Source organism: Lissotriton vulgaris, chromosome 6, assembly GCF_964263255.1.
Source record: "Lissotriton vulgaris chromosome 6, aLisVul1.2, whole genome shotgun sequence".
NCBI classification, from domain to species: domain Eukaryota; kingdom Metazoa; phylum Chordata; class Amphibia; order Caudata; family Salamandridae; genus Lissotriton; species Lissotriton vulgaris.
Window position 1 is genome coordinate 917,009,731 of NC_141694.1, and position 25,338 is coordinate 917,035,068.

The 25,338-nt window shown below is 44.3% G+C and overlaps 1 protein-coding gene across 1 annotated transcript in view; it reads left to right on the forward strand.

Annotated features, from left to right (window-relative positions):
- MYCT1 (MYC target 1) overlaps positions 1-25,338 on the forward strand; it is a 285,153-nt gene that overhangs the window by 3,679 nt on the left and 256,136 nt on the right. The window lies entirely within an intron of this gene.

A 25,338-nucleotide genomic window follows, 5' to 3' on the forward strand; every position in this document is an offset into this window, starting at 1 on the left:
TGAGAGTAGGAAGTTAATTCTTTTAAGGGAGAGGTAAGTAATATACAGAGGGACATGTAGGTCAGTTTATGACAGGTAATTATTAAGTATGGGCGAAGAATCCATTCCGCTCGTGGAATTTGTGGATTTTCGACAATTTCGTAATCCGCGATTCTCGGAAAATTGCAGAAAAATCTGCAAATCTGCTCGCGGGCGAATTTTTTTAGAAGCCGGCTCTTTGGCCCCACCGCACACACTAGTGGTGAGCACCGTTTTCCCGCCCTGACCCACTATGATGGACAGCTCACTCAAGGGACCCCGGCGCTGGGCATGTGTGCTAACTCCCCATATCTACTGTTGAAAAGTAGCTGTGATGCTTGATGGAGGCCTCTGCATCCTTGACTTTCATGAGTGCAATCCTCGTGCAGTTCCCGTGACCAGGAGCTTCTTTCTCCTCATCTGCTGCTCTGATCAGTCTCTGACCTTTTATACACACAAGAGGCATGTGAACTCGCATAGAAGCCCCGCTCTTTGGCCCCGCCCACACACTAGTGGTGTGCACCATTTTCCCGCCTTGACCCACTATGATGGACAGCTCACTCAAGGGACCCCGGCGCTGGTTAGGTGCGCTTTCTCCCCATATCTACTGTTGAAAAGTAGCTGTGATGCCTGATGGAGGCCCTTGCATCCTTGACTTTCACGAGTGCAATCCCCGTGCAGTTTCTGTGACAGGAGCTTCTTTCTCCTCGTCTGCTGCTCTGATCGGTCTCTGACCTTTTATACACACATGAGGCATGTGAACTTGCATAGAAGCCCCGCTCTTTGGCCCCGCCCACACACTAGTGGTGTGCACCGTTTTCCCACCCTGACCCACTATGATGGACAGCTCACTCAAGGGACACACTGGGCAGGTGTGCTTTCTCCCCATATCTACTGTTGAAAAGTAGCTGTTATGCCTGATGGAGGCCTCTGCATCCTTGACTTTCACGAGTGCAATCCCCGTGCAGTTCCTGTGACCAGGAGCTTCTTTCTCCTCGTCTGCTGCTCTGATCGGTCTCTGACCTTTTATACACACAAGAGGCATGTTAACTCGCATGGAAGCCCCGCCCGTTTGGCCTCGCCCACGCACTAGCGGTGTGCACTGTCTTCCTGCCATTTACCCACTATGATGGACAGCTCACTCAAGGGACCCCTGGGCCCTTCAGCGCAATGGCATAGTAACACACACATGGTCACTGGAGACAACTCTTCTGGCCCTTCACGCAGCTGCAGTGTAGGAAAAGCACTATACATTTACCCAACGAAGTAGCACTTACTGATTAGCCAGTAGAAGTATTGAAAGTACAGTCTATTTGTGCAAAACTGCAAATCCGCGAGTTTGCGAATTTTTTCACGAACTCGTGGACTTTTTTTGCAATTTCGCGCGATTTGGGGACTGCAAATCTGTAAAATTCGCACATACTTAGTAATTATTTCCAAAACAATAGTATTCAGGTGCTCACACAATAAGTGACAATAAGCGTGAAATGAAAAGTGAGGGTGATATTAAAATAAAGATATCGCATTGACAACAACAGTAAGAACTTCTCAGAAAATTTTTACAGAGTGAAAGGAGTTCATGTTGTAGGGGGTCGACGGAGTTTCAATCTCAATTATTCGAGATCATCTTCAGGACATATAGTTGGTGAGCAAGCTGAAACATGATTTTTGGCGGTAAAGACAACATCAATTAGGGCTAGAGCCTGCGAGCCGCTATGGTGATGTTCACTGAAGCGTGTGATGGAAATTTTGTTTCAGGAATGAATCGCCTGATACTGGAGGAACAGCTGGGTTGTTCAGAGGCGTTGCTCTGGGCTGTACACGCTCTGCTCTCCGGTCCCAGGTTTTCATTCAGTGCCCTGGTTTCAGCCTTAAATAAACAATCGGCCCAATTTTACCAGAATGCAATTTTATAGTATTGGTTAAATGAAAGGAGAACCACACAGTAGTCATAAAAGTATGTATTTATTATTATAACACTCTGTAGTACGATAAAGTATTTTCTACATGAAAATAATCACAAAGCACACAATACTGTGGCACAGAAACAATAGTAAGTAGCACTAATACACAGTTTCCCTCGTGGGAGACCAAACCATATACTAAAATGGTGTTAGAAGAATATTAACTCGAGTCAAGAAAGTGTCTAGAGGTTGCAGAAAGACTGGAACCCTGAGGAACCACTCAAGGTGTAGTGTGGGAACACTACTGCGTGCTTCATACAATTCTATGTGTGAGTCATGGTTGAAGTTTAAAAGTTTAAGGACCCTTCCCAGTGGACTTCGAAGAAACCCTGTGGATCTTAGGAGGTTGGAGAGCCACCCAACCTGTAGATTCCATAGTACCAGAGTTACCTATCCCAGGGAAGCCGGGTGCAAAGGTCTGAAGTGGTGTTGGAAATCGCCTATCGACCCAATGGGGGACTTCGAAGAAGAGCCGCTACCGGAAGGAAAAAAAGTGTCCTATGGAATCCAAAGATGGATTCTAGTTTAAGAGTACCTGGAAGCAGAGGGGACAGAGTCTGGTTCACTCAGGAGTGACCAGGGGCTTGGTAGACGAATGCCTGCCGATGTCAGGTGCTTCAAGTGCATTGGGTAGGTTCTTGACTCTGCAGCCACTGAGACCCGGAGTGGTTGAGGACAACCAGTAGCCGCATACAAGCTGTTCCACGAAGGATGTCGAGTACTGAGAGGTCGTTTCCGACTGGAGCACAAACAAGCCTTGGCAACAGCAGCCCACTCAGAAGGTCAAAGAAGGTTACGGTTCAGACCAGCAAGGTCCAGGAGACTCAACAAACACAGGAAAGTCAGGGCAGGCCAGGAGCAACCACGGGAGCCCAAGAAAAGCAAAGTTGACCCACTTCTTCTTGTTGCATTCTATGGTGGCCATTATGGATAGGTGACACTCTAGTTGTTTTCTTTGGCTCTCCTCTCATCCCGCATTTAAGCTGGTGATGGCGCCAACGCGCGCAGCGGACACGCACAGCAGGCGTACTGCTGGAACACCAAAAGCGCGCCTAAGTCAAGCCCATTTGCGCCCATCTGCCCCCAACTGCGCCGGGACATTGCCAGGAACCCTGCCCGTTTGTCCCCAGATAGTGCTTCAAGGCACTCTTATACGACCTCACAACTTCTGCAGGTTATAAACAGTTTGACACCATGCCCACATGCTTCTACATTTGCTAATCTTAAAGGTCCCTTTGCCTGCTTGTACTGCCACTTCAATAATTGTGATGTTATCCGTATCTCACCTGACACATGGGGTGGCAATATTAGCAGTGAGAGATTGGCAGGGGTGAGTGGGGTGTCTTACAGTCAAGTTAGACCCCACATTTCAAACCAGTTGTATTATTGGAAGGGTTTTTAGCTAACGTACGCTCGCTACCTAAACATGCCATGGAACTCTGGGATCTGGTGAGTTAGTATTCCCCAGATTTAGGTTTCCTAACAGAGACATGGCTTAAACCCATTTCAATGCCGGATATTGCCCTTGCCCTCCCTGAGATTTACCGGATTCCTGGACTTGACAGAGAAGGGAAAGTGGGCTGTGGTGTTGCCATAATATACAAAGAGGCACTGAAAGTCACAGTTATTGACTCCACTTCAGACAATACAATGGAAATTGTATATTTAAAATTGATTTGACACCCCAGGAAAATCTAAAGGGCACTGTTATTTATCGTCCCCCTGGGCCACACAAAGGGCCTCATTCATGAGGCTGTGCGTCAGTTTTGCGCCGCCGGTGCGTCACTTTTTGTGACGCACCAGCGGCGTAAAAAATGCGCCTTGTTGCGCCATATTTAAAAAGAGACGCATCTAGGTAGATGCGTCACTTTTTAAACCCCTGCACCACATTATACCTGCGTCAGGTATAATGTATGCAGAGGGGGCGTTCCCCAGCAAAAAGCCTTGTAATAGTGACGCAGTGAAATCTATGAGATTTCACTGCGTCACTTTTAGGATGCTGTTGCGTCAAAATCTTGCGCCTGCCTCACAGTAGGCGTAAGACTGACGCAAGCCCTTTCACATGGGGCTTTCCCCATGTGAAAGGACGCATTGCTGGAGTTGCATCACTTTTGTGACACACTCCAGCAATGCGTCACTTTTGCGCTTACAGATACGTCAGAAATACTGACGTATCTGTAAGTCCTTGCGACATGATGCATCATACATTAAATATGACGCATCATTGGTGTCGCAAGGAGTGCGCAGCGAAAAGTGACGCAACGCTGTTTTCACGCAGCGATGCGTCACTTTTCATAAATGAGGCCCAAAGATTTTAATTTTAAAATGATGGAGAAAATTGCCCCTCACACTATTACCTCCAAATACTTTTTGCTACTAGGGGATTTTAATATTCATAGCGAGTATAGTGTGAACACAGATGCTGCTAATTTCTTGGCTGATATGGCCTCCCTGGGCTTGGAGAAGATCAATACTAGCCCTACACACTTGGCAGGTCATACCCTGGACATCATACTTACAAATTCACCCTTCATACCTGCTGATGCTCCTTGACCATTGATGTGGTCGGATCATTTTTTGATTCCATTTCAAATTAATAGTTGCCTTAGAAACCAAACTGCTGTATGTCCCCTGAATAGCCTCCAAAGGCGATGGCATAAAGTCATGTATGACTCTTTTTGCTAAATATTTGTTCCTCCTGTTTATAATGAACATATGGACAGTACTAAGAAACTTAGGGTTTTTAATGATGCCATCACTTCAATGATGGACACATTGGCTCCCGGAAAACATCAACATAGTAACACAGATTGGTATACTGCTGAGCTACACAGTGAAAAATCCTGATGTAAACACCTGAAAAAAATCTGGCGCAAATCCCAATGCGAAATAGAGATGCTTAACTATAAATTGGCCCTCACTGCTTCTCATAAGAACTTAAAAAAGGCACGAAAAGATCATGTTATATGAAAACTCACCCAGGCAGGAAATTCTAAGGAACTTTATAAAATTCTCAACTCCTTCACCAATACTACAGCTTGCTCCCAGCAGATTCTCCCCTCTCAGGGACTATGTGACATTATAGCTGTGTATTTTGCTGATAAAATAAATGTAATTTACAATCAATGCCCTGAAAACTTGTGTCACATTGAACATTCTAATTCTAGACCCTCAACTCTAAGAAGTTTGGAGGAAGGCCTGAAACATTTCAATGCCATCCTGGTCTCCCAGGTGGAAGCCATGCTTGGAGTTGCGAAATCTGGATCTCCTCTTGATGTGTTGTCGGCCACATATTCGCTCTCCTTGCACCTCTCCTGACCCCTCCATTTCTGATATCCTGAACACTTCTTTATGTGAAAGGATCATGCCACTTGATTGGCAGGCCGCTCAAGTGTTACCAATTAACCCCTTCCATGCTCATGACGAGCTCAGCTCGTCATGCAGTACAGTGCTCCTGTGCTCATGACGAGCTCAGCTCGTCATGACCAGACCCGTTATTATTGCTGCCCAGCACAGCAGAGGAATCTCTCAAGCAGCAACGTGGTTAAGAAGAAAGCTCAGTTGCCTGCCGAAGTGCTCTCTAATTATCGCCCCATTTCACTTCTGCTGCTAATGAGTAAAATGGTGGAAGTTTATGTCAACACTCAGTTAATGGGTTACCCCGAATCCCAAGGCATCCTTGATACTTCCCAGCCTGGGTTTAGACGTAATCACTCTAAAGAAACTATCGTCATTAGGGTTACTGACCATATTAAAACAGCTTTGGATAATAACAAAGCAGTGCTGCTGGTCTTATTGGATCTGACAGCAGCCTTCAACACAATCTCTCATCAGAAATTGATTTTCCAACTGAGAGAGGCCGGTCTGCAGGGACAGGCACTTAACTGGCTCATCAGCTTTCTAGATCAGTGCACCCAGACCAGCAATCTGTGTCCCCTCCACTCCCAAACCCTGAAGCTTACTAAGGGGGTGCCCCAGGGCTCTTGTTTGAGTCCTACTTTGTTTAATATCTATGTGACCCCCTTGCCAAGATCATTAGGGAGTACGGTTTCACTCCATTTTCCTACACTGATGATATGCAACTACTCCTGTCCATTGATAAGGACACAGAGTTAATCCATCAGCGTTTTGCAAAGGGCATGCTAGCCATATCAGCTTGGATGACGGAACACTATCTCCAGCTGAATGCGGCTAAGACTGAAATCCTGCTGTTTGGTTCGGCTCAAGCATCCTGGCCCCCTAAGTGGTGGGCTGCTGTGTAAGGCCCCACCTCTTTTCCTGCTACTGTAGCAAAAAATGTGGCAGTTCCTTTGGATATATTGTTATCAATGAGGGATCAAATCATGACTACTGCTGGGACCTTGTACCATACCCTGTGCCTTTTGCGCAGAGGGTTCCAGTGGCTGCCTCTGTCTGTTCGTAGAACTCTGATTCAGACTTTGGTTGTTGGCCCCCTGAATTATTGTAATGCTCTGCTAGAATCTGCTAACAAATCCCTCCTCAGCATATTACAGATTGTACAGAATGTTGTGGCATGCTTGGCTCTCAAAAAACCGCCTCGCACCTCCACAGGGCTGCTGTTCAAACAACTCCACTGGCTCCCTATCTGCCAGAGAATTAAGTTCAAGCTTTGCTGCCTCTCCCATAAATCACTTTGTGGTATGATCCCTAGCTACCTGGTGGACAAGTTTAAAGTCTATTGTCTGAATCGTCGACTCAGATCAGAAGGTAAAGGGCTGCTAGTGGTCCCCCGCTACAGGAAAACACAAACAGGCAGAAAAACTGTCGCCTACCTGGCCTCGAAATTCTGGAACACCTTAACTGAGGACTTGCGCGAATGCTCCAGTCTTTTTCGCTTCAGGAAACTCCTGAAGATGGAATTATTCCGCGAACGATCTGTGCGTGTCTTGTACCCTCTCTATGGTAGCACTGGGATACCCCTGTGGGGTGATTCCAGCACTTTGCAAATCCCTTACATACATACTTACATTATTTTGGCAGTTCAAAATTGAAGTTTAAACCATCAGAGTCAAATTACTGGTGGCAGACCTGCAGTCATGTAAGTTACAGGCCCAGGGTACACTTTGACCCATACATCGGACTTTTATGTCAAATAAATGTGCCAATTAGGAGTATATATAATTTATACATGCTTTAGGGGTCAGAGCACATGCAATATGGCCTGGTTAGCATGGTACCAGTGAACAGAGAAAATAAAACAGCATCAAGCCAAAAACATGAGGGTGGTCATGCAAAAAGAGGCATTTTCCTGCAATTGTTAACATAATAAATTGCCAAACCCTAGTAATCCCAAAGCCTTCAAATCACCAACAATCAACTCTAAAGAATTAGCCTACTAAAAGTCAGTATATATGTACACATGGGGAATTTATATAACCAATCCTAGCCAACAGGCAGAAGAGGACTGTACAGGGTCCAAGTTAAGGACACAGATAGTGTGTGATTGGAAAGCTAACTACTTTCTAAGAACAATGTGTCATGTTACAAGTTGATGCTATAGTGTTTAATGAGGTGCTTATTCAGCTATTTCCTCAACTGGAGCAGAGATTGATGGTCCTGATGGTTGGAGGGATGTTGTACCAGATCCTGGATGAATAAATATATAAGGCCCGTTGCCTTATTTTCCATTTTGCATTTCTTCAATTCCAGCCTGTGGCTGTCCTGGCTGTGGTTTTGTTGTGTGCCAAGAGATACTGGAGATGGTGATCTTGTCAGTCAAATAGGCAGTTGTGCCCCTGGTGATGGCTTTGCAGATAATACAGCTGGTTTTGAAGAAGGTGCAGGCTGGTAAGGGCAGCCAGATGAGTTCCATTGATGAGGTATGATGTGGTCATATTTTTTCAGGCCTTGTCATAGTTCCTAAGGCCCTGATAAAGCATTCTGCTGCATTCAGGATTTGATGGTAATAGCTGTCCAGACCACAGAGCAGATCGCAGAGCGAACGAACGAACAGGCAGAGTGGAGGGTGGACTGAGAGCGGACCAGGACCGGGAGCCGGTCGGAGCTGCCGCGCGAGCCTCGAGAGCCAAAGCAATCTCGCCATCGAACCAGCAGAGACAGAAAGTGGCCCAGGGGGGGTCAGGGGCACTTTATCGCGGCTCCTTCACACCGGCACCGGCACAAGCGGCGCTACAGCAGGTGAGCCCCTCCCCGCCCTGCACTGCACTGCAGCCACGAGCGGTGAGCGGCAAGCTGCCGAGCGCCAAGCGCCAAGCCAAGCAAGCATCAAGCATCAAGCGCTAAACTCCACAAAAAGGAAACACAGAGACTAAAGCCGCTGATTTTACAGAAGCTGTTGAGCGCCGCCATAGCCATCACTGTGTCCAGGGGCTTGTGGCTATTGTGGCTTGTGGCTACTGGAGCAGCCGACCGTGAGCACCGGTGGTATCTCTGAAGGTGGAGTCGGGAGTGGGACTCAAGAGCCAGGACCACAGTACAAGGCCAATTAGCAAAGTGAAAGGAAGTGCTGCGGAGTGCGGGGTTGCACCGAACTGCATTGATCAAAAAAAAAAAAAAAAACCCTGAGAAGCACTCGGCACTTGGCACTCTGCACCTCCCCACCGGACACCCCCCTTATTCAGTGCAAAATAAGCAGACGAGCAGCAATAGCAGTGCACGACCCCCCCCCCCCATGAATGAGGGAGGGTGAGGGAGAACCTCGGTGCAACCACAGACTATTAAATAGCACCATTAAACAGAGCTCGGGTGGAGCACGGAGGGTGTTGGAGCCGTGGCGACTTACAAGCTGGGCTAATCTAACCCACCCACCCTATTTCAAACATCGCCGCGGCAGAGGGTTCCACTGACTAGCCCATCAACTTCCCTCCGAGCCTCAGCCACCAGAGGGCTCCCCTGCCAGCTGCCGTGAGGGCGCCGCTAGTATAAAACAACAAACATAGCGAGAGCAGCAACACTCACAGCAGAGAAGCATTAATCCACACACACGTCCAGCCCCTGCAGTGGCTGGGGCTTGGGAGCAGGAGAAATCAGGAGCAATTTGGATCTGACCCAGGATTCCCACTCTTGGTGGAATTATAGAGATGAGAACAAGAAACTCGAACCTCTTACAACGCCAAGAGAAACCTCGACCTCATAAGACAGCAAAGCGCCTGAAGGAAAAAATGCTTTACTCCTCCAGCGGGGGGGCCTCAATGGGGTCTAGTCACAGAGAAGAACCAGCAGAGGAGGAGGTGGAGTTTAAAGAAGAGGTGGAGGCGACTCAAATTGGAGACACAACAATAACACCATCCCGGGCAAATAAGTCCCATCAAGGACAGACTACACCACCACACGGGTCAATGCCAGACAAGGGCTCACTTTCACGCAGCCACAGAAAAACATTGACCAATATCGTCATTAATAGAGATATACGAGACTTCTTTTCCCACAGAACGCCTACTTGTGCAAACCAGCAAGAGAACGCCTTATTTATTTCGGACACAGCTGCTGAACCATTGGAAAACAACACTTCCCTGAGCCCAGCGATCCCGCTATCACCAGAAATCATTATAGCAACGGGTGGCCCTACAGATCAAATAAAAACAACACCAACAACGCCTATCAACAATGCCTGCCAAGCCAGCCCCCTCACCTTAGCGATTCAACAGACCCAGGACACCCGAAGGGCCACTTTAGCCGACGGCGAGATCGAAGACCAACATGCAACAGGGACGACCCACACCAAGGAGAGCAGCGCAATCAGTACTTCAGCACTTAGTGCACACGCAGAGCCATTTCAAACATCAGCAATTCAATACCCAAACTTAGGTAGCCCTGGACTCACTCACAATGGCATTAGACACGGCCACCAAGGACAGGGGGTGGACCACACAATGGAAAGGCAGTCAGACAAACTTGATCATCACTTTGTGTTAATCAACGACATACTGTCCTCAATGGTAAATGCCGCCATAATGCACGCCGACAAGCTAGATGTCCAGATAAGTCTCCTTCACACAGTCGCCGGACTGATATCCGGTATAGACTCCAAATTAGAAGATCTGAACTCCCTAATCCAACGCGTTCAGGCAAATAATATAGTTACACCCAAACCGCAGGACTGTGGATGTAGCCCCGTGCTGCTTTGCTTGGAAAAACTGCCCGGGATCATGAATACATTAATTGAAGACCTAAAGGTAGAAACCAGCAGGCAAAGGAGCAACGAAACTTTGAATTTGATAAACAAGCCGTCTGTCCACTTTAACTGCAACGAAATCCAGCAGGACCCCACAAGGACGACGGCAGAGCAACCAAATAGGACACCACAAATAACTACAGATGAATGTAGCACCATTGTCAATGAACAAGCAAACTTAAACAATTTGCAGGAGTCAAGCCTTGACACTGGTCACTTATCTCGGAAAAATAAGAAAAAACTAAAAAAGCTAAACAAACAAAAAAAGAGCAATTACAATCAAAATGGTTCAATCAGGTTATGGCTATTACCGGAAACCAAAGAGTCATCCACACACAGTAAGAATAACTCTGAGTCAAACACCCCACAAAAGTCACCATCCCCAGACGGAAACGTCACCTGGCCAAATAACCTGGGTAAAACTAACCTTGAACCAATCCTTGGAGATAACATAAATGAAGGCACATGCCAAAGGCCAGAATCCTGGGATACAAGCGGCTCATCAAGCAGCGTGCACCCTAATCATCACGAGGAACAAACAATGCGGGTAGGTAGTCACGTCCCGCCAGAATCTAAGGCACTACATGCAGATAGCCCCCCGCCGATCACTACGAGGGACAAAGCCTTGCACAGCAAAGGTAAAACCTCAATAAAGGAAGCCAACCAGAGCATCGGCCGAAAGGACTCCCAAGACCTCACCAAGACTGTAGCACTTGGAGCAAGGGAAATTTTACCCCCGACACTAAAATTGGACACCGGGAATCACGCAAAGGATGATGCCAACGCGATGGCACTGAAAATCCCAGAGGACTTAATGAGCCAAGATTCATCTGCAAATAGGGCACATAAGAACCAGATCCCCTACACACAGGATGACCTGAAACTATGCCTCCACCCAGAATATATCTCACAGGGTAAATGGGACATACTCAACCGTAGCAACCTATGAACACTCTTCGCGAACATCCCAGGCCTGGAAAATATAAAGTCTACAGATATTGAAAGTGTCTCCTTTCTCACGCAAGGACCAGGTGATATTAACGAACCCACAGAACTGTTCTTTTCTAATCTAGACACGGTTCATACACTGAAAAGAAATAAGAACCTATTGGAAGACTGGGGCATAAAGATCTTAAACCGACCGGCGACAAAATACTCCAAACCGTTGTTGAAATACGTCCATTCGAAGCATCTAAACGATTCCTGGACACCTGGCACACAAAGGGAGACTCCATTAGCTGAGCCACAACATCCGCCTATAAAAACACTCTCTATACTTCATAGGAGCAACAGCGGAACAAACCCAAAACTGATAAATGATGGGTTAATTAAGGTCACTACAAACCTGGGCAAAGGCACCCGGAGCTGCTCAATACAAAACAACGCTATTGAAGATTGGTCCTGGGTGCCCAGGGCCTTAATTCACAACTCCTAACTTCCTCACCACTACAACCAGGGACAGACCAGTGCACCGACAGGCAGACTTTCAGGTATAATACAAAAAATGGAGATAATTGGTAGACAGACCACAACGATTATGTCCTGGAATGTAGCTGGAATATCAAAACTATTACAACAGCCGGCATCACCTCCGTTCCATGCAGGAATTGATATACTCTGCATCCAAGAAACATGGGCCATCAAACCAGTTTCAATAAGGGGATTCGCGGATTACCACAAACCAGCTATTAAGGAGAACATCTTTGGCAGACCGTCAGGAGGCATTTCAATATACACCAGACTATCACGGAAGATACAATTTAGGGAAATAAAAACAACATCCAATTCGTACATGGCCGGCATTTTGAAAGGCCTCTCATCAAACAAAGGCCCATTGACCATACTGTTAATCAATGTTTACTACAATCCAAATGGACCAGGAGCAAAGGATAAGCTCTCCGAGTTATTAGTAAACATTGAAAATCTCCTCTTAAAGTTTGCTCACATGGATTCAATAATCCTCGGAGATTTTAATACCCATAACATTGGGGTAAAGTCTGCTGAAAGCAATATTTCTTCCGCGACGGAAGCATTTAACGCCCTTTTGCTTGCCTACCAGCTGTCAACAGCCCACTCCGTACTCCTAAAAAACTCCCCAGAAGCGCTCTGCCCGCCAACATACAACAATCATACTACAATTGATTACATCCTGCTAAGCAGCAGGCTACAGAGGCTAATGACAGGGTACGAAGTTGTACAGCGGAAGGAAAGCGACCATGCGTCTCTAATAACAACTTTAAATTCTACAGCAGTCAACCATTTTACGCTAAAACAAATTGGATCAACAAACTGTACTGAACAGTATATTTTGGTGAGAAGGATCAAATGGGGCACGGCTCCTATACACAAGTTTGAGGAATGGAAAAAAGCATGGGTGGAGGGCACACTAAAGGAAATAAATAGGGGCACAATCAAAGAATGGGACCGGGTTGCTCACAATCTAGTATTATATCTACAAGGAGGAAAAACAAATAAAGTTAATCCTTATCCTAGGCATAACCTTGGTTATATCCCTGCAATCCGTGAAAGTGCGAAACAAGTGCGAACCAAACGAAGGATTTACCTGAAAACTGGCCTAACTCGAGACAAAAAACTCCTTCAGGAAACAGCAAAACTACACTCAAAGCAAGTTTGGATCGAAAAACTGAATCAAATCGAAGCAAAATGGCTAAAGATCTTTGGATTGTTGAGTCCCAGCAAAACACAAGAGTTCTGGAAATACCTCAACACCCTAAACCAAGGGAGCACGCTGAGGGAGAACTCAATTGACTCTGACATCTGGACAGCTCATGTGATATCCTTGTACCAAGAGGAAGGTAGCTTAACTCATCCAAATATAGACCTGGACAATGCAACCCAACTGACCAACATCAAGAACTCTCCAAATATTGCGAAGCAGCCGAGTTCATCAGAAAAAAAATTAGTCAACACAATTTTAAAAAAAATCAGACCCAATGGGGCGCCGGGACTTAATGGACTGCCAGGCTCCCTGTTCAGGGAAGATACAAACTTCTGGACTGAAAACCTGACCATGTTATATGCCGAATGTCGAGCAACAGGGAACGTCCCGGACTCATGGCGAGGGTCACTTCTGCACCCTATTTATAAGAAAGGGCCGAAATCAAACCCACAAAACTACCGCATGATTGCTCTCCTTGACATTGAGGGAAAGGCCTACGCAAGCACTTTACTAGCGGAGCTTTCAAATTGGGTTAGAAAGGAAGGCCTTCTGCCTTTCTACCAAACAGGGTTCAGACCAGGAGCCTCAACAGTGGACAACATCATTGCGCTCTCATACCTAACATATAAGGCAGTGGCACGAAAATCTCTTCCCATCTTTGCCTGCTTCATCGACTACACTGCAGCCTTTGATGGTGTCGACCGCTCTATTCTCTGGCAGAAATTGGCAAGCTGGAACATCGACCCCCTTCTACTAAAAGCAATCATATCATTATATTCAAGAACGTGGGTCAGAATTAAACTGTCAAATACAGCAGCCACAGAAAAAATTGACACCAATCGCGGCTTGAAGCAAGGATGCGTTTTAGCCCCGATGTTATTCAATTTATACACCGCAGACATGGGCAAAGCTTTGACTGGAGCATCACTAGCAACACCCCGGGTTGGGCATACTAAGATTCAATTATTGCAGTACGCAGACGATTTGGTATTACTAGATCACACCAAAATCGGGCTTCAAAAAGCTCTAACATCCCTGGGCAATTATAATACAAAGAATAAACTGATCGTGAATGCAGCCAAATCAAAAATAGTAATATTTGGTTCTTTTCCGAAGAAAAAACTGATAAAATGGAGAATAGGAAAGTTGACGTTGGACAGTACACAACAATATAATTACTTGGGGGTATGGTTAAGTGAGACAGGGCGCCCGGGAGTTCATCTGGACAAAATGCGGACAAAAGGGAAACGCATCTCATACGCCCTTGGGAAGTTGCACCCCACTCTACACAGCCCCACGACAACAGCAATTCGAAGAGTATTGAAGGCAAAGCTAATACCATCATTGAACTATGCCCAGCAGGCCTTCCCAGGAAAACTATCAAGCACTCTGGAAAAAATTCATTGCTCGGCGTACAAAAAGCTATTCCATCTACCTTCCTGCACCAGAAACACCTTAGTGCGGCTTGAATTCGGCCTGTCACAACAAAAACTTGAGGAACTGGCCTTAATGAGTAAATACTACTACCTCACTACCGCGGCACCAGAAAACTCTTTGAAATTTAGTATAAAGAATATCTTTCTGGAACCAGGGAATCCGTGGTCAAACAGTCTCTCCTCCGCCAAAGAAATTTTGAATCTTGCAGTGGATAATTGGGATCCCGAGTTAATCAACTACGCTGCCATTAAAAGCGCAACAAAAAAACAAGTCCGGCTTTGCTCGCGCACAACTGATTTGGAAGCACTGGAATTAAGAGGCTTTCACGAGTCTCTAAAACTCCCGCAGTTGATACAGACCTCGAAACTCCATCTTACCCAAGCGGTGGGAAAACAAGCAGTAAACAGGATTTTAGCACTCAGATTACATCCTCTCCCTCTTAAAGACCTTTATTCCACAGGGTTATCTGATATAACCCATTCTGAGTGCCGCCTATGCAACTACAGACAAGAGAGTTTTGCACATATCCTATTCTGCTGCCCGGGGTTGTCTTCCGAGCGCAACCGCTACCTAAAGCCAATTCTACTTAGACAAGGAATTAGAAAAATAAAGGAGGCTGTCAACTATCTATTCACAATGGAAACAGTGAAAGATATGGCTGTGTTCAGTAAATTCATTCAACAGGCACGCCAGAAACTGATGGCCCCGCATAGCTAGGCCACCGGTCAATTACCTTATAATTATCGAGACTCACCAGCCCACATAGAAATGGACTAATGTACCTTTTTTTAATTGTGTCTTTGATTTTATCTATTTTTAAGTTTGTTCTTCTACTTCGGCCTGATAACCATGTTTATTTATAGTTTGATGTCCTATTTTAATGGTTTTGAGTAACCAAAAAATAAAGTTTTATTCATTCATTCATTCATTCATTCATTCATTCATTCATGCATTCAGGACCCTGTTAAGCCAGGGCGTAACACAGGCCAGTGCAGCCCCTGAAGTGCAGTGGTTCCCAAGCTCCAGGAGGCCCACCTCAGCACAGCAATCTGGCTGCAGAGCTCCTGATTGAGCCCCAAATGGGCCCCTCCACATGACTTTCAGGGAGGTCCCTTCAAGTTTTGTTTTGCCAGTGTATTAAGCGAGGCCAGTGTGCATTGTGAGAGGCTCTGAAGAAGGTATTACCACCATCCAAATGCAAGAGTACTACGTCTTGAAAGAAAGTTCTGAAGTCACATTCTGAGAGAATTGGATTCAATTTATTTCTTTAGTAGATAGAATTGGCACATGACTACATTAGTTTTCTTTACAATTGTCTCCTTGAGTGTGAGACTGATGTCATTAGTAAACAAGGCATTGGGTGAAAGTTGGGATTCAGATCCGTTTGGGTTCATGTTGTTGAGGCAAATTTGGACTATTTTTTGCTTTTACGTTTGATGAACAGCAACAATTCATTTTTTGCAGAGTTAAGTTTCATGAAGGTGATGGATATCTTGGTCTGGGTAAGGTGTGAGTAGTATTTGAAGTGTTCGATGTCTGGAGCAGAGGACACCTACAAATACAGGTGTGTCTCATTTCCATATTAGCAAAGTTTAATATTAATTGTGAATAAATGGTGAAGCTGACAGGCACATGATGGACCAATGGGGTAATTTACATAAACCTGGGGGTGCCCAAATGAACACATTGATGTCAGTTGGATAGGTGAAAGGAGAATCATTGAAGTATATTTCCTCCTAATTCCATCGAAGATGTCAGGATGTGGATGAAAGGTGACCGGCAGGTAGTTAGCAAGGATGTCAGGATCTAGAGTGGGGTTATTCAGGAGAAGGAGCATCTGAACTATCTTAAGAGATCAAGGAAAATGCTTTGAGTAAGGGAAACATTGGCGATAGTGATGTTGTGTGCTTATCTAGGATCCTGATCGATACTGTGACCTTATGCCCCTATTCGGCTATAAATCCATTTATTCCCTATATTGGCATAACCGTTCAAGTACAATATTCAGAAAGTCATCTCTGGCCTCACACGAACAGAGCCACATTCCAGAATAGTTTTCTCTGCCACTTCCTTTGCAACCAATTAGTGCAATGACAGAGCAGAAGTCACTATCTGAGATTCCTAGATTAACACTCCGAGTTCTTCAACAAGATAAAAACTCAGCAAACCTGGAAATCCCCGCTTGCTGTGTTTTGATTAGTAATGGAACTCTAATGAGCAACTGATAGCGATCACTTCCTAGTGACATCTTTAATTGACGTCTTATGTCCAGCAAACGTACGTCAAACATGGCACCTTTCAGGTATAAATATTACCAAAGTTGCCTTAAGCAAATGCTGTATTGCTGCCCTGTTGCTAGCTGTCTGCAGTACGCTGATGCTGCTGCTGTCCCGAAGCTGCTGATACCATTATCGCTGCTAAAGCGCGAACGATGGTGTGGTGAAACTCGGAGCTGAACAGCCGTCCCTCTGCGAAGAGCCCAGCAGATGCCAGCTGCCCGCGGACGCTGTCCCCCCTCCTCCTCCTCGACGCGCTGAAGAGAGACGCTGCCTTTCTCCTGCCGAGAAATCCAGCTCCAGCGTTTCTGGTCTACCCTTGCGGGTGACTGGGATACCGAGTTTCCCTGAAGGAGATACCAGACCTCCATCATTCTATTCAGAGGAATGGTGTTGACTAAACCCTTAGTGAGAATTCTTGAAGCAAACCTTGGCAAAACCAACTTAACTTAAAGCTACTTACTCACTCCCCTCCCAAGTATTAGGCTTAGGTCAGGTACACTGGGGTAGGCGAAGTTAGAAACACCAGTTGAGTATTTTAGCCTAAATGTAAATATGACTGTATATATGTTTTATTACTTTTAAACCATTGTATGGCTAAGAAACCATATCAATGCTTTTACAGTATTATTTCGCAATACTTATCTTACTGTACGTACTTTTTATAAATAACAAGTCTTGCAATTGTGGCAATACATTTCTCTTGTACGAGAAGAAAGACTGTTCAATAAATGTTAACCCTTTATTGACAAACACCCGTCTCTCTATTCTCTACATATTGTGAAAGTAAACTGCACCAACCTGACTGAGTAAAATAACTGTCTATTGTTTCACACGACCCTAGAGATTGACTCTTGATCTGAGGAGCAAAGTTGTCATGTTGCACGATTGTTGGAAAACTGAATCCCTTCTTGTCTGTGCCAGGGAAGCTGATCACTTCCTATTCAGTCAAGAAAGTTTCCAGTGACCTCTGAGCTAGTTGGTAACAAACCCAATTAAGTTTAGCATAGTCAGTAGAGGCCTGGAAGATCTGCACTTCTACGTCGATACTACTGTTTATGTTATTCCAATGCGCAGGGCCTAGTGGGAAACTAGGAACTACACTACATGGTGGCCAACGTTTGGTAAGGGGATAAACTAACGCAAGACGTTAGAGAAACTCAGTCGTGCATATTTCACACAGACCCCTTTCTCCCGTAAATACTCCAATCGACGTCTGGAGTGGGTGAAAGGTTAAAATCCGCCCAAACTCAGTAGGAAGAGATTCCTATGTAAAGCTCTGGTTTATTCAACGTTGAAGGATACAGTGTTCCAAAATATTGTGCACCTAATCTTTGTCTCCTTGGAGACCAACTCTGCAAAACCTGCATTTATATAATGTCAGACAGTGAAGAGGAAAGGGAAGCAGCTAGGCTGGCAGCCCAACTAATAGAGGAAGACTCGAGTCTCCTACAGACAGACCCGGATGCTATTATCATCCCGGTCCATTTAAGAAAATCTATAACTTTAAAACTTATAGAAAACGGACTGACACCACAAGGTGGTACAGTAATTTTCGTGATAGAGGCTCACGAATATCAGCAGACAGAGGTATTCTATTCATGGATAAACTTTCCAGCGGCAAACGCTACAACAAAAGAGTTTCACTATTACAAAATAGAGGAACCTCCGGAAGAGTACGCTCCTTTCGAGGAGACTGAAATCCCACTAAAATTCCAAGAGCACCTGCTCTGGTTTAATGGCGCCCTAAAACATAATGATCACATAACTAGGCTCGGTCCACTAGGTAGACCAGGAGCAACGTGGCCGGTTTTAGCCAGCTACACACCACACCCGGACATTGCAAAAATGTCAAAGGAAGAGCTGTTAGTACAACTAAGAACACTTATAAAAATACATAGGCAATTAGTGCAATATGTAATGCGGACTGCAACAGTCCAACCAGCTGTTAATGTACCACAGCTGACCCCTCATCAGGGGAACACTAATAAAATTACACCACAGAACATACAGTCATGTCTTGGTAAAACACCCGTAAAACGGGAACAAATTCCTTTCTGGTTAGCAAAGAAAATCACTCAAATAGAGGCAGTATTTCCTGATACTACCCCTATTGAGAAACACAGAATCTTGACAATCTGCCTTTCTATGGGAATCGCACCACACGTGGAGGACTGCGACACTTGGGGTACAGTCTTTGCTTCCATTTACACAAAAACACACGGTGTTCCGTCTATGGCGGTAATACCAGAAGTGCTAAAACAGATTCAAAATGAATACGGTCCAGAGCCCGCTTTAACTCTTGGTATGAAATTACTGAAAGACTTCAAGCAGGTCTCGGCTATAATATTAGCCAACATAAAAGGAGAAGCAGCATCTGTGGCGATTCGCCAGAAGTTGAAGGAAACAGATATAAAAGATCAGCCAGTTGAGCTTGCCAAAATCATAGAAAAATGCTATGAAGAATTAGGTAGAGACAGCTTGGGTGGAAAACCAGTAAAGCCCCAACTGCTCGAAAATCCTGAAAAATTATTTATTAAAAATAATTTAAACACTCCTAAAAAGAGCTGGGATGGAAATAAACAATCCACTCCCAAGGAAAAAGTTTTCCAGTCCAGAGGAAGGTCTCCTCGACGGAGGGAAAGAACTCCGACTCGAGAACACCAGTCTCCCCAGAGGGAGCCCTCTGAGAAAAGATATAACCTTAGAAATAGGGATAATCTGAAAAAACCTGATAGATATCAAAGTATTGATACACGTCCCTCTCGATCTTTTTCGCAGAAATCGGAAAGAAGAGGACGGTCAGACCCAGGAGAGCACACCAAGTCCAAAGACAAGGAACCTGCTCAGAGTAAAAAATCTCAATTTCCAAAAAAGAAGGTAGCCAGTATTAGAGTAATCAACCATGCCGAGAATACTGAGGACACAGTTGAAAAACGGGGAGTGGGCATTGACAATGTTGGACAGTGCAGCAGAAATCAGTATAGCGCGCAAGATCTTGATGAGTCATCTGGAGACAATGGACACGAATGAATACATTCAGGTTGAAACTGCCGACACCAGACTTAGCGAACCCCATAAGATATACGAAATAACATTGCATATAGAGGGTGATAAGACTAGGAAAATAAAGGATCTATTTTGGGATAAACTCTCAATAGGCTATGATATTCTGTTAGCTGAAAAAGATTGGCCCCCAGAGTTTGTCAGGGAGTGCCCTCGTGGCGAGGAAATGATTATGCCTGCCTTCTCGAATCACATTCCGATTCACAAAAAATATACTTATGCAAGGAAATGGGCAGTGGCCCAGGCACTGGCATTATATAAAAATCATGTAGGATGGGATGAGGACTCACCTCCTCACAAAATCCAGTTAAAAAGTAAACCAACTGCCCAACGGCAGTATCCCATTAAGCAAGAAGCTAAAAAACAAGCCAGGAAGATCTTAGATCAACTTGAATACCAGGGGGTGATTGAAACATGCACCTCTCAAATGAACAATCCTTTGTTTCCTGTCTCCAAACCAGACAATTCATATCGTCTAGTTTTGGACTACAGACATCTTAATGCATGTTGCAAAACTTTTGCAGTACAAAACTCGCATAGTGCAGCCCTAATGAATAACATAGTTAGGAAAAAATATAAAACGACATTAGACATATCTAATGGTTTCTTTTGTTAAAACATTGCACCAGAAAGCAGATATTTGACCGCTTTCTCAGCATTTGGGTCGCAGAAAAAATTCTGTTGACTCCCACAGGAGTTCAAGAACAGCCCAGGACTATTCTCAGCTGGGGTAACAGAGTTACTACAAATATATGATGATGAGGCATTATCTTACGTAGATGATATCTATCTCACAGACGACGACTTGGATACTCACTTGAAAAGAGTGAACACCATTATACTTGGGTTCGCAGCAGAGGGTTACAAATTCAACTTTAAAAAGTCCCGAATTGCCCATCTGACAGTACTATTCTTAGGGTACGAATTATCAAGTGAAGGAAAAAGCCTAGCGGACAACTTCTTAGAGAAGTGCGCTGTACTCCAAGCTCCAAAAACGCTGAAGAATTTACAATCCATACTAGGTTTTCTGAATTTCGGAAGAACTTACAATCTAAATTACGCAGAGAGGGTTAAACCTCTCTACGAACTAATAAAACCTGATTTTAAACAAATCAATTGGGCTCAAAAACACACAGAAATTTTGAGATCATTGCAAACAGACATGTTAGCTAAAACAAAATTAGATACACGTGACAATACACGCGGTCTTGTAATCCGAGTCATCCCAGGAAGATGCGGATTCACGTACCTGACCTCTAATGAGGGACAAAAGGTACCAATTTCAATTAAATCTCACTTGTACACACAAGCAGAAAAAACATTCAGTCACACAGAAAGAACTGTGAAAGCAGTGCAAATTGCATTAGCAAATGAAAGAGAACTAGCACACGGCAAACGGATTAATATCCTCACAGCGGAATCCGCCTTCGAGGCGCTATTCAGCCCAGTAAACCTGCCTACAGTGTCACTGGATCCGAAATGGATACAGTGTATAGATTCTCTCGGAGCGGAAGATGTGAAATACTATTTCGCCCCGCAATTCGAAGAACTGAATGATTTAGAATATGAAGAAGAATATCCTCTGCCAATCGAACTTCTGCCTCTCCCACAGTACGCCTGTATAATCTATACAGATAGATTGGTACAGCATTTCAACGTAGAGAGCAAATCCTACGATGCAGCCTGTGCGATTGTTAAAGGTCGTTGGCTGTGCGGTAAATTCAGACCGAAAGTAAGAAAAACTGAATCAGTAAAGTACTGTTCGGCTCAGAGAGCTGAAATCAGATGTTTAAAGATGGCGCTCGAAAATGCAGAACGTGAATTCCCGACACTTATCGTGTGCGATTCTCATTTTTGCGTCAACTCTTACAATAATAAACTGCAGAGCTGGATTGAAAACGATTACAAAGATGACACAGGTGCCACAATAAAGCATAAATTGCTCTGGAACCAGGTAGCTCTTTTACAGAAAGAACTACAAAAGACTCACGTGATACACGCACAGAGTCTTCAACGTGATGGCGTTCACGTTGCAGGGAATTCATTGGCTGATACAGCCACAGCGGAAGCAACTAAACCGGCTTCCGTAGCCACAAAAAAGCGTACAGAAAAATACATAGACGGGGAAACCATGCTGGCAGTAAAAACGACCGTAAAAGGCGACTGTGCAGCACTGCCCGTGAACTATCCACTCAATTATGCATACATAATCGATGCAAACTCCGTTCCTTTTGCTCGAATCCCTGGAGTGGGGGATAGGGTAATTCCAAACAGGGACCGGAGGGGCTTCCTATTACAGGAAGCACATATGGGGTTGGGTCTGAGACACCAAACAATCAGGGAATCTCTGAGAGAATTGGAATCAGAGTACTGGTGGCCGGAAATGAATGAAGGCATTCATGAGTTTGCAAAAAACTGTGAAGACTGCAACAGAGATCGCAGTGGAGAACCGGCCAGTTTAGTGTCAGAAGCCATGATAGAAAGCATCAGGCAATCTATCCGCGCTATCAAAAAAGAGAAACGCGTCCCATTGTACATCGTTAAGGCTAAAAACATTTAAAAAATGTGGCCTCCAGCGCTCGGCTGACGCCAGAACGGTTATAAAAGATCTGCGAGTCTTTATCGGCACATACGCAATTACCACGTTCCATTCAGACCAGGGTCCTGCTTTCAGCTCTCGAGCTTATAAGGAGGCCATGGCCAGCATGGGAATTGGGTTGCGGTATTCTTGTCCGTCGCACCCCGAAGGGAATAGTGTGGTTGAAAGAAAAAACCGAGACATAAAGCGATCTATAACAGCGAAGGTATTAGGTTCAGGCGCTGGGTGGGTCAAATATTTAATAAGTGTCCAAACCAGTCTTAACAATTTGCCAAGAAAATCTCTAAAAGGTTTCAGCCCATACGAACTATTGTTTGGAATTAGAATGAAAATTCAGGACCTCGATAGTCAGATATCAGTGGTACAACAAGAAAAAACAACAGACTTTGACATCAAAGATCATTTGGCTGTTTTACAGGAACTGAATGAAACAAGAAAATCCTTAAGCAACATAAAGTTAAAGCAACAGCCAGATACCACTGACGAGGCACCACAAGCAACAGCTCCAGCAAGGCCTGTCTAGATTCCAAAGATTGGGGATCTAGTCAGAGAAAAAATCGCGGTGAAGAAGGAATTTGGGCCTTCTTACAGAAAAGCAGTACCTGTCTTGGCAGTCACCGGAACAAGATCAGTAGTACTACCGCCCCTTGCTGGTAAAAAGGAGAACAGAGTCGTGTCTATCGACCTGGTAAAACCACAAGCATGTGGCCGATAATCAACAGTAGGCCCAGTGGACTCCCAAGACACAACAGAATACCCAAACTTGCAACAATCCAAGAGGTTCAAACTGAAAGACTAATCACATTCGATCAGCCTGCAGTGCACAGAGAAGGACTATGCGATAATGCCATGGAATTTGTGCCTCTTGAGACACAGATTGAAACAGTTCGTCAAGAAACACCAGTCTACAATAATGTGGCATCAGAAAATGCTACCGAAAGACAGATTGAAAGAACAATCCCATCAATTGACAGAACTGCCTCTGGTTATTTCATCAGCTTCGACAACTTCTCTGAAGATCAAAACGACCCCGAAGTGATGCCAGAAACAAAAAAGACTTTTAAAGAAAAAGCAACGGAACTCTTTCATCAACTGAAGGAAATCTACCTTATTTTCCCTTGGTTAGAGTTCTGGTTCGGTCTAGGTGTATTTTTCCTTCTGCTTTGGCTCATCATGGTACTTTGTTTGGGAAAATTCATTGAGGGAAAGTATGGTACAATGGACACAGCAAGTCAGAACATCAACCTAGTCCTGAAACCACACAGATCATCCCACGTGAAGAAAAGAGAACTGTCAACAGTAAATGTCACAGCAATTCCAAAACCTGGTGGGGTAGTATGGGAGAAAACTGACTATGAGATATATGGTCCGGTCGAAATCCTGAAGTATCCTCATCAACTGAAGGTTTCCTTAAGTGACTTTGTAAAACCTAGTACATTCTCTGATGATTGGGACTTTAACAGTATTAATGACATGATGTCAGATTTAGTAATGTCAGCTAGATTCACAGAACATGATTATTTACAAGGTTCATCTAGTTATGAGCAATTATTCTGCTACACACATTATGGTGATCACTATTTGCATAAATCTGCACAGCCTAGAAATGTTTTTATGTATAATCAATGGGAACATTGTGCTACACCACCTAAAAGCAGTTCTAAAGCATTTTTTGAGAAATTCAAATACTTCTCAGGGCTTAACACCAGTGATGCAGAAACGTTTTATTACAAACTGTTAGATAAAACAGGAATGAAAACAATGCTGACAAACACTAAATTAATATATTCAGAAGCATTTTATGACAAAATTATGACATTTGGTTTTGATTATTAGAAAAATAACATTGAAACGAAAACCATTTGGGGTACAAAAGATTGGCAGGTACAAGGCCTTAAAGCACTATTCAGAACCTGCATGATACCAGAACAAATGATGTTTTTAAATGACACAATACACCAAACATCCTGTCTTGGCCTAGCTAAGATCAAAGACCTTAAAACACCGTCTATTCCAAAGCCAACGCCTGAGAATACAACTACAGATATTGAGTTAGACGTCTCACAAATTTTACATTTTAACAGAACACATCCTGATTGGAAAAAGTGGTTAATCTGGCCTACTGACACAAACAACTGTCAAGATAGATTCCTGAATAAAGCACAGGGGTTAAAAATGACCAGACTAGACCCTAGATACTCCCAGAGACAACATCCAGGGATAGTAACAACATACAGTGTAGGGAAGCTCTGCCTCGAATGGCTAACATCATCCACACTGGCTGAAATTAAGCAACACTTGTCTTTACTAAAAGATGGTGCTGATTTGCGCGATTTCATTCTTGGACCACGCAAACAGCGTCAAAAGCGTTTCATAGCGACCAGTATCTATGCTGCGTACAACGAGGCTTGGAAAGTCACACAAATTGAAACAGCAGAAAAAATACGAGAAATTGATCGTATTAATTTGGAAAAATCACTTTCTGTAGTGGACAATGGGTTAATGACTCTGTCCTCCAGAATATATTCGTTGGACAATATTGTATCTTCTGCCTTTGACATAATAGACAGAGACTTGCTAATGTTACAGCATGGCCAATCTCAATTACGTTCTATTGTACAATTGGGCTGGATGCTGCAAAATCTTCGTTCAGGCTATGTGCCTTGGCGTTTAATCAACACAACGTCATTATTTTCCATTTTTAACCTTACTGATAAACAAATCAGTTTGGCACAGAAAGGAGCAGACTATACAATCCTGAGCATCAAAAAACTTGAGAGATTACCTTTGACAATGTCAGAGAGTCCTGTCATTGAATGGATAATACACGGAATTATCACTATTCCGATAACAACTTTCCGATTTAAAAAGTGACTTGAATACATACCTACTGGCCAGTATGAACGATTGGGTAAAGGATATGTAAAATCAGAATGGAAATTACCATACACACATTCTTGCTATAGTGACAGCGACAAAAATTTATTTCTTAGTGGTGAAAATTGTAAACGGTCACTAAGCGGTATACTTTTGTGCCAGGGTATTAATTTACACGGAGCATGTGATGGGAATTCTAACAACCTTTCATGCCACCAGCTAGTCACACCTGCAACTCAGATAGAGCCCTTCTTTATGCAACTTGC